General features: G+C 36.4%; 1 pseudogene; it reads left to right on the forward strand.

The window, feature by feature from the left end:
- The first annotated feature begins 3,225 nt into the window (after nucleotides 1–3,225).
- Nucleotides 3,226–3,936, forward strand: LOC133754084 (heat shock protein beta-1-like; annotated as a pseudogene).
- The last annotated feature ends 7,639 nt before the right edge of the window (nucleotides 3,937–11,575 follow it).

An 11,575-nucleotide genomic window follows, 5' to 3' on the forward strand; every position in this document is an offset into this window, starting at 1 on the left:
TCTTTAATGTGCTGTACACTCTTATTTAATGCTATAACTAGTACTCCAACAGTATTTTTTTTTCACTTTGTGTTGCTATATGGGGGCAAGCTGTTGAAATCTTTACCTAATATATACTAAACTGATCTTCTGTATATAAAGAGAATTGAAAATGAATCTTGATGTGATTGGAAGGGGAGAGGGAGCGGGAAAGGGGAGGGTTGTGGGTGGCAGGGAAGTTTTGGGAGGGGGGATCCATTATAACCCATAAGCTGTACTTTGGAAATTTATATTCATTAAATAAAAGTTTAACAATAATAAAAAAGGAAAAAAAAGAAATCAAATATCATACAGTGACATTCTGCATATAAGCCATGTAGATTTAGTAATTTATAACAATTTGTTGTGCATCAATTGGTGTGTGGGTACATTTTTTACTGAACTATTCGCAAATAAAATGCAAGCATCATGGCATGTCACTCCTCAGTATATCATTATGCATATTAAAAATATGAAAGTCTCTTATATAAACACAATATTATTATTACACCTGAAACACTAGCAGTAATTTACAAACAGATTTTAACCACAGTCTCAAAAATGTTGTTTTAATTATTTTAAGGGCCAAAATTGATGCCTTTGTAGAATGTATCATATTGAGTTTTGCCTGAGTATTTCCTAATGTTATCAATTAATGATAGGTTAACCTCATATTTCCTGAAAATTTTGAATTTATATCTAGAGGCTTAGTTTCAAGTAAAATATATTTTGGCTCAGTCTCCACTGAAAGTTTAATAGCCTCTTTGTCATGTACCACATCCCTGTATGTACCTGGGCTCTTTCCGAGCATCCTACTCTGTCTCAGGAAAGAGTTCTGTAACCCTGCACTACACCACATGGCCCTAATTTCTGTAATGATACTAGAACAGGGTTCTGTAAGACCTTGATCTTTGTCCTTATACTTAGTGTCCTGCCTAGTTTTGCTGTTTTAATGAGCTTATCAACATATTTCAGAAATCCTTGTGGGATTCTAAGTAGAATTACATTAAATTTATTGAGTATAGATTATTTAATTGCTGCATTATCTTTTCCCCATGAATGTACTAAATTTCTCCATTTGTTTCCATCTTCTTTTATGTCCTACTGAAATGGTTTGCAATGATATTTTTCAAAAAGATTTTCTCATAAATTTCTTATGAGGTACCTCATAGTTCTTATTGTTACTGTAAGTGGGATTATAGTAAATTGTATTTACTAGCTGATTGTTTGTTGTATAGGCATATAGCTGTTTTGTATATTAACCTTATGTGTATATTAATCTGCAAATAATATACTTTTTATAATTTCTAATATTTGTATCATATACTATTCTTTTTAGAAAGCTTTTTGAGGCAATATTGTATAAATATTATGATAGTGATCATTTTTGTGAGGCTTTCAAAAAGGTCATGTAAAGTGCATGCTATGCAAATATTATTCATAGATTTCAAGAAATGTTAGCACCAGATCAACAGATATTTTAATTCTGTTTTCCCATAAAGTGCTTTGAAGTGCCTCGTATGTCCCATGCTTCATTACTGAGTGTGATGCACAGGGCAGGTGTTCTATTTCCCTTCCTATTCCTAAATGTAGAGATCCTCAGTTTATTGTTAGTCGACTAGTATAAAGAAAAAAACTCTTTGGCAGTTTCTAGTAACATTAAACACAGGCTTACTTCATGAGACTCCTAGGTGTATGCAGAGAAGTAGAGGTCTGAGTCTACTTAAAGACCTAACTGGAAGGTTCATAGCTTATTCATAATTGTAGAACTACTTAAAATTACCATTTTTTTTTCAAAATAGAAACAACCTAAAAGATCACTGAGGGAGAATAGATAAACAAAGTATTAAGTCATTGGAACATGGCACAACAAATTTCATTGTCCTGAACAATGCAACTCAATGTTTCTTTTGTATAAGTATATGAAAGATAAATTTCATCTATAGAATCCTAATTTCCATGTGTGTAATTCTGGAATGACCCGTACCCTTAACATGTGAAGATGCCAACTCTGGTCCTCTGGCTACAGTCCTTGAAGAGGAAAGACACCAAGTGGTGTCAGTTGATGTACATAGGGTGATTTCTGTTCTCTATTTACTGTTGACACTGCTTAAATTTTAAGACTTGGTGTTCTGAGGTTTCAGTACAATGTGCCTAGGTGTAGATTATTTTTGCATCCTACTTGAGCTAATTTGTGCTCTCTGAATGTGATAATCCTACAACCATCATCAATTCTAGATCATCCTCAGCTGTCACCTCAGCCACTGCTGCCTAGTTTCTCCTTATGCATCTCCAATAAGATTAACTTTAGATTTCTTGTTATTTACTTCAGGTCCCTGAACAATTTGTTTATATTTTCTTCTCTTTATCTTTGGTGTATTCTATATAATTTCTTCAGATGCATCTTGTACTGGCCCAATTCTCTGTTCAGCTCTGTGCACTGTCCTATTTAATCTATTCAATAATTTCTATTTAATTGACTATATTTCATCTCTAGGAATTTTGTTCTATTTCTTTAAAATGTACAAGCTTGCTTTTCTATGGTATCATGTAATAAATTTATTGTGGCTTGTACTTCCTTTATTTATGTAATTAAAAGGCAATAAAATTTCCAAAAGTTATAATACATGGTGCTCATGCCCTCAGAGTATCATTGCCTGAAGTGCTTCCTCATTTTTTTTTTTTGAAACTCAAGGTCTATCATACAGATGTTTAAGTTTTTAACTAGCTGCTTAATCCAATCTTTTATTTTTAGAACAATACATGCTATAATAGACACAATTGATATATTCCCATTCACAGAGGTGAAGTAAGCCTCCAGATTAAATTACTAGAACTAAAATTGCTGAGTTAAGGAGCATAGGCATTCATAATTCTGATGCATAAAGTCATACTGCCTTTTGTAGATGTGATCATTGGAATTGGCTACTCCAGTTTGCTGGGTTTGCTTACAATGGTTTGTTTCTCCAGTCAGCCCTGCCAACATGATCTTTTCAGACTTTTAGGAAATTTACCAATATGACAAGTAAAAATGATGATTGCTACGTTTTTTATTTCTGCAAGTGAGATTGACTTTCTGTTCACAAATCTAAAGATATTTGTCCTTTTCTTTAAACAGTCATACATATGATGTATATACATATTCTTGTCCATTTTTTCTGTTTGGGTTTTAGATTTTTACATTGATTTGTAGCAGTTTCTTATGTAATGAAGTAAGTCACCCATTATCTAGAGGATAAACTGTATGATTCATATCTTATAAATATTTATGATTTTTTTAAGCTGCTTTGAACTTTAGTTGTGAAAACCAGAAGCTTAACAGTATCAAAAGGGCACAGGGTGGCCTCTTTGACCAGGCCTTGGGCTGCCGCGGCTGCTGGAGGAGTGGGCTCAGTGGTTCGGCCCCAGCGGCGGCCGGGCTACCTGCGGCCCCTGCCCTCTGCCGAGCCCCACACCATGGCCACGCCCCCCCACAGCCCTGAACTCAGTCTATAGCTCAGCAGCGGCGTCTCGGAGATCTGTCACAGGGCCGACCGCTGGTGCGTGTTCCTGGATGGGAACCACTTCACCCCCGGGAGCTGAAGGTCACGACCGACGACAGCGTGGTGGAGATCTCGGGCAAACACCAAGAGCGACAGGAGCATGGCTACCTCGGCCGCTCTTCCACCTGGAAGTACACGCTGCCCCCAGTGTGGACCCCACGCTGGTCTCCTCCTCCCTATCCCCTGAGGGTGCGCTTCCCGTGGAAGCGCTGCTGCCCAAGCCGGCCACGCAGTCACGGACATCGCCATCCTGATCACCTTTGAGGCCCGCGCCCAGATCGGCGTCCAGAAGCCGGGAAGATGCAGCAGCCTGTGGCAAAGTAGAGCTGCCTCCTGCGTCGCCCAGCCCCCAGCACCCCCCTGTGCGCCCTTTTGATACTGTTAAGCTTCTGCTGTTCACAAATAAAGATCTAATTGTTCAAACCTGGTAAATGCCACTCTTAGGATCATTGGTTACTATCCTCTGTCTTTTATGACCTTGTCTAAAGGTGATCAGAGTCAGCAAATTTGGAAGGCTTCCATAGCCTTGGCAACTCATGACGACAGCCTAGGGTGGTTACTGGCGCCATAAACTAGAGTGTCAATTTGTTGGGTCAACAACAGGAGCCACTGTGCACTTGCTCCTCATGTGGGATCTCTGTCCTTAATGTGCTGTACATTTTGATTTAATGCTATAACTAGTACTCAAACAGTATGTTTCACTTTGTGTTTCTATGTGGGTGCAAACTGTTGAAATCTTTATACTAAATTGATCTTCTGTATATAAAGAGAATTGAAAATGAATCTTGATGCAAATGGAAGGGGAGAGGGAGCGGGAGAGGGGAGGGTTGTGGGTGGGAGGGAAGTAATGGGAGGGGGAAGCCATTGTAATCCATAAGCTGTACACTGTAAATTTATATTCATTAAATAAAAGTTAAAAAAAAAAGAACCAGCATGCCAGGACAATAGATGTACCAGTCAAAAAAAAAAATTCCTTATGATGCATTGTGTGTTAAAATGTTTACTTTTGTGAATTTAAATATTTCAGTCTTTGAGTCTGTTGGATTTACTGGCACATTTGAAATGGCTTTACCTCACTGAAACATAGTATTTTATGATTTATTCAAGCTGTGTGTTATTTTACCTGCCTCAACTGTGTGGTTTAAACACCTCCTCCCTCTAGGTGGCTAGTCTATTTCCTTTAGCATTTATTGAAAGCCATCTTAATTAATCTGAAATCCCACAACCATAGTACACCAAATTGTAGGAAACATTTTGGAGACTTTTATTTAAGTATGTATTTTCTATTCTAATTCAGTGATACATCTTACAGCATTAGTTCCCATTTTTCCAAAGAATCACTGCTGTGCATTTTTAGTTGTCCTTTATGAACACTTGAACACTGACTTCAGCTTGTTTAGTTCCTTAAAATCTTCTCATTATGTTAGTGAGTGTGTAATCAGTCCATTCACGGGCATGATGTGATCATTTGAAAAAGTTTTATTAAGAAAAGAGAGCAGACTTCATGTATTTCAGGTACCAGGTTGTTTTGATTGTAACTGTCCTGTAGAGTGTCTTAAAATCTGGTCTTGTGATGCCTCTAGCTTTGTTTTTGCTGTTTAAGATTGTGTTTGGTATTTGGTGTCTCTTTGCTTACATATGGATTTTAGCATTACTTTTTTAGATATGAGAAAATGTCCTTGGTATTTTTATTGGAATCTCATTGAATACAAAAACTTCTTTTTGTAGTATGGATATCTTGATGACATTAATTCTTCCATTCCAAGAACACAGGTGGTTTTTCCAATTTTCCTTCTTCTTCTATTTCTTTCTTTAAAACTTTATAAATTTCACATCCTTGGTTAAATTTATTCAAAGGTGTATAGATTTGTAGTAGCTGCTCTGAATGGTAGTGATATTTATGTTCTTTTTCAGTGGTGGCATTATTTGTGTATTCAAAGGCAATTGATTTTGAGTGCTGATTTTATATCCTGCAGCTTTACCAAGCTCTCCTGTGAGTTCCAATAGTGTAATGTTTTTTGTTCCTCTCTATATAGAATCATGTTTCCTGTAATGAGGGATAGTTTGAACTCCTCCTTTCCAACTTGTATCCCTGTGATTTTTATTTCATGCCTAATGGCTCTGGGTAAAATCTCCAGAATTACATTAAATAGCAATTGTGAAAGTAAGCATTATCTGGTTTCAGATTTTAGTGGAAATGATTCCATAATTCTCAAAATCAATATGATGTTGATTGTGGGTTTGTCATAGGTGGCCTTGATTCTCATGAGGTAAGATCTTTCTGTACCCAATTTTCTTAAGGCTTTTATCATGAAAGGATGTTATATTTATCAAATGCTCACTTTGTATGTATTGAGATAATCACGCAATTTTTATTCTCAACTTGTTAATGTGATGTATCCTATTTATTGATTTGCATATGTTTAACTATCCCATATGTTCCATATAAATGATCTCTCTGATTTGTTGTTGCATTAGATTAGCTAGTATTATATTGAGAATTTTTGCATATATTTTCATCAGGAATATTGAAGTATACTTCTCTTTCTCATACTTTTTTCTTGTTTGGGAATTAAGGTGATGCTTCCTTTTTTTTATTTTCACATCCCTGAAGCATTTTAAGCTAGTGTGGCTACATTTTTTCAGCCATGTTGAATCCAATCAGGAGTATGGAATTCTTAAGTAGAAATTTGAACAAACAATATTTTTATAAATAAAATCGTTATTTTTTCTTTTCATGAAGCTTCTTCATGTAAAAGCTCAGTTTCTCCTTGATATTTATCTATCTCCTAGAGTGTGGTAGGCTATCACTGAACTAATTAAAATCATAGTTTATAACTTGTACTGTAGAGGAAATATGGCTGCAACCAGAGACAAAGAAAGAAAAATGGACCTCCCCTCCCAACACAAACTTTGAATAGTGGCTGATCACAATTAACTAGTGAAACAGCTACCTAGTGTTACCTTGTCTAGGGAGGGAAGATGTACTAAGTTCTGCTTCTGTAACTCCATTCACAAATCTGTCCTAATAAATCTGCCCCTGGTATCTCTTTTACAAACAAACAAGACCCTCCAACCATTGAAACTGTGGTCCTAAGTCAGGTAGACTGCAATTTAACCCTACCAATGCTATAACAGGTAAAGCATGATGCTTCTGAACCTATAAATATTGTAATAAACTGGGGATTATTGCTCGGTTTTCAGTAAATGATTCCAGCTGAGCCTACTGGCATTATAAACTGCTTGGATTCCCTACTGTCTCTGATGCGTGTTTGAAGGAGGGGTGTTTCCCTCCCCAAGTTTCTGTAACAGTACATATTTCAAGTTATAAGAGCTGGGCTTACTAACCAGAATCACAAATCTCCTCCATCTGAAGATCCATGTTTCTCTTGAAAAGAGGAAATGAAGTGGGTTGCCACTTTCTTTTAAGATGAAAAATGGTGACCAAAAAGAAATAGCATGAAGTCCTTACATGATTTCCTGATAGAGTCGATAAGATGTATTTCTTCACTGAAAACAACTTTCAGAGGGTTTCTGACTGCAGCAGGCTCAGAAAGCAGCAGCTGCACTGACCCTCTGGCATCACTGACTGTCAGGCATCTGATCCAAATCACCTGATTCAGGCTTCCATAGGAACAGTTCACTAACAGCTAAACACTCTCTGAAGAGGAATAAGTAATAACATGTGAAGTGACAAAAAGCACCTACTGCATGAAATAGAATCAAAATAACAAATCTGAGTCTTATGCTAGAAATATTTTTTATATTATGGTTCTAAAATGAGAAAAAAGTAAAAAAATAAAGTTATAGAAATCATAAATTATTTATGTATTATTGGTAACAATGATTATAACAACTGATATTCTGAATATCAGAATAAATATAGTAGAAGGATTAATTTACATGAAGGTGGATTGAGTGATCTGCTGGGATGCTATTTTAAAAGAGTAATTTTGAAAAAATAGCCTCCAAAACTGAAACTTGCATCAGCAAAAAAAGTGAGTGACTAGATGATATTTCTAGAGCTGGATCAAAGAACTCTGAAAATTCTGTGGCATAAAATGACTTGTTCTATGTTGAAAGCATTCACATGATGTCCTCAGTGTCTGGATAATTTGGGATGAGTTAATTTTGCCCTTTACACACCCATCTGCTACCCAATCTGGAACTTGGATTTGAACTGGAGCAGATGCAGCAAGATCAGCTTTTTAATCCTCTGCTCACTACTCATCCTGAGTCCAGAGAGTATTTGATGCTGGCTTACTGCTGCAGAAATGTTTCTACATGCTCCCCCCATTCCTTTCCTGTATCTGTGCTCAATTGAGCAGTGATCTGCCTCTCAGAATCACCTTAGCTTGTGGTCTTTTCTCATTATGTGTATGCACTTGTATTTATCCCTTCTATTCATCTCCCATATTTATTTCATTGCTTTTCTGGAAAAAAAAAAAACACCAAACAGTGATGCAATAAACTATTAGGACTTGATAGTGCCTGATCATGACACAAGACAGTCTACTGTTACAAAATGAAGGCAACAAATAGAACTGTTTGATTTATATGTCAGCAATTCAGAAGTGGTAAAATGCATAATTTCAGAAAATAAAAACTTTGGGGAAAATTTTCTCAACTATATCTGAAAATGAACCATGACATAAATTATTACAGTTGTATAACTCTGATGATTGTGTTCCCGAATTTACCATGGGAATAAAGAAAATTATGCAGAAATAAAGAATACAAAACACTGTAGTATACTGTCATAGTACACTGTATATTCCTAGGAAATATGCTAAACTATATGAATTCAGTTTGATTGTAGAGAGACAGGGAGAGAGAGAGAGAGAGAGAGAGAGAGAGAGAGAGAGAGGGAGAGAGAGAGAGAGAGAAAGAGAGAGAGAGAGAGAGAGAGAGAGAGAGAGAGAGAGAGAATATCTTTCTTCTGTAGATTCACTCCCCAGATGGCGGCAATGATTGGCACTGAGCTAATCTAAAGCCAGGGGCCAGGAGCTTCTTCTGGGTCTTCCACATGGGTGGTAGGGGGCTCAAGGACTTGGGCCATCTTCTGCTGCTTTCTAAGGCACATTAGCAGACAGCTGGACCAGCAATGGAACATTCAGACACAAAACAGCACCCACATGTGGTGCCCAAGTCACAAGGAACAGCTTTATGCACTATACCACAATGCTGGCCCTAAGATACTCATTTTTAACTTTTCCACAAAGCCAATTAACTTCAAAGATTACTTGAGTGTTTAAATAAAAAATACGCTTAACAATGTAGCTTAATTTCTCTTAGACTTTTTAATAAGAATATCATTAATGAAAGTTTGAAGTTATTGATGAAACGTTTTACTGAAAACACCCTAATTTTTAAAAAATGCATAAAATCTGCCCATGAATAATTTTATAGTTGTCCACTTACCATTTCATCTCATTTCTAAAATATTATAGATATGTAAGTGTTTTGATGAACTTGAAGTTACCACACTATAATTAAATGAGCATAAAAATGCAAATCTGTACTTAAATTCTTTGACATTTCTTAACATTAGTGCATCCCATAGTATAAGGTTCAACTCTTTCTAATTGTTGACATTTTATATTCAAAAGAGAGAATTGGCTCTCAGAAGAGGTTTTGGCTTTTTAATGAATATAAATTTGTAGAATGGACACCACCATTTCAGGCTCCAGTGTTCAGAAGGCCTGGAAATTCTAGGCATGCTACAGGGTCTGGTTTTCCAATTCTCTCAGTTATTAAGTTGATAGTTATACCATGTCAAAAATTGTCAAATGGTGAAACTTTTTTATTTTGACAAGGCTAAAAATTCTAGGAGTTTAGTAACTTCGTGAAGATTGTTTTTTCTCTAGATATATTGGAAATATGTAGTCCTTTGCATGCATTATCTGTTTGAAAGGAATCTCTCTCTCTTTCTCTCCCTCTCTCTCTCTCTCTAGTTTCCCAGATAACAGGGCAATACACTCTATTACTTTGGGTATTCTTTATTATCTGCACATTAAAGAAAGAGTGAAGAATGTCAGTATTACTATTATGACATTGTTTTATGTGATTTGTCATCAGAGTAGTTAAAAAAACACTCTGAAGGTTTCCCACTATATCAGATATGCAAAACACTTTATTAACTTATATTTATGTTTTCTTTATCTAGTTTTTAGCTGATTTTAACTCAAGTGTATATCATACTTCTGCTTTCAAGGAGAACCAATTTCTCTAATTGCTCTACTTTGGATAGCCTCTATAAAAGGGATGCAAATGTTTTGCAGGATTATTTCAGAAGCAAGTGATAAATGAGTATGTAGGAATGGTGTGAAACTTTCTCTTTTGCAAAACTGCTTTCTCTCTGTGAGCTGACCTTAGTTCCAGCAAAAGGGCATTGGTCACAGGCCAGGTTCTGCTGCAGTGTGACACAGCTCTTAGCATGATTCCAACATGTGCTGTTTCTGGAGTGTGAGACCCTCTCTCTGTTCATAAGAACATATTTCTTCTGAGGATGACATAGCCAGCATGTAGAAAAATGGGCTCTTTTGCCTCATGTGCAAGCTCTCTGTATAAGAAATGCATTTGTAGTATCACTCTCCAGAGCATCTGGATAGGTACAGATTTCACAATTGTTGAGAATAGGAGTTTAAAAACTAATGTACACTTTGAAAAATATAGGTGAATTAAAAACATGATATTTATGCAGCATTAGATTTACATTTTACAAATTAGCTAACAATAATTAAATTTCAAAAAGCAGTTTATGTAGTTTGAAAAAAATATGAAAACAATGGTGAGTAGAATGATATAGGTTTTAGGCCGGCACTGTGCCTCACTTGGCTAATCCTCCAGCTGCGGCACTGGCACTCTGGGTTCTAGTCCTGGTTGGGGCACCAGATTCTAGTCCTGGTTCCAGTACAGCTCTCTGCTGTGGCCCGGGAAGGCAGTGGAGGATGCCCCAAGTGTTTGGGCCCTGCACCCCATGGGAGACCAGGGTAAGCACGTGGCTCCTGCCATCGGATCAGCGCGGTGCACCAGCCGCAGCACGCCGGCCAAGGCGGCTATTGGAGGGTGAACCAACGGCAAAGGAAGACCTTTCTCTCTGTCTCTCTCTGTCCACTCTGCCTGTGGAAAAAAAAAGTAAATGTGGAATTTATAGTGATGTGTCCAACTAGCATGGATGAAAAGGCAATAACAACTATTCAAAGATCTTAAAATTCTGAATGTGGTGAGAACCCTAAGCAATAAATTAATAATGCAGCATCACATATGTAATACAATGAATGTATTCATATAAAATGCTTTCTCTTGAAATAAAATACAAAGCATAGACAATTACATATGAAAATAAACCATTGTAGATTTTAGGTTTTGGTTTTCCCAAACAAATCTCTTATTCAAGGAATATGAGTTTCAGGCATTTCATAAGTACCACTTTAGGATATAGTGATTCTTCCCACCACACCTGCCCTCCCACCCACACTCCCACCCCTCCTCCTCCACCCTTTCCCATTCCCAGTTCCATTCTCCACTAAGATTCATTTTCAATTTAATGTGTTTTTAGAGCTTTGTCCTCATGTATGCCTGTTTTTGAATGTGAATTACATATAAGACTAATCTAAGACTACTTTAACCATACTGCCTGTTGCCCCACTCCATATTTTATTTCCTTTTTAAAAATTATTAATATATCCAACTAAATTCTTGTGCATCATTGATTTATATTCTGAACATTTATGGATTTTGACAATAAATTTTTGATGTACTTTTGTTTTAGACCCAGAATGGAGAGTTTAGAACAATGTGAGAGTAGATAGAAGTTCAGAGCACTCTTCTGCTTTTCAGTTTTATCTTATTTGACTACCAATAAATAAAGTTTAAACAAACATTTCTTCTAAAATGCTTTTAATGAGTATTAGAAATCATGATTCAAACTATTTGCTAGTTAAATACCTTTATTTACCCACCTTGCAGAAATGAATATGTATGTAATATTTTCATATACGGTTGGTTAATAG

This window comes from Lepus europaeus, chromosome Y (assembly GCF_033115175.1).
Source record: "Lepus europaeus isolate LE1 chromosome Y, mLepTim1.pri, whole genome shotgun sequence".
Classification (NCBI taxonomy): Eukaryota; Metazoa; Chordata; class Mammalia; order Lagomorpha; family Leporidae; genus Lepus; species Lepus europaeus.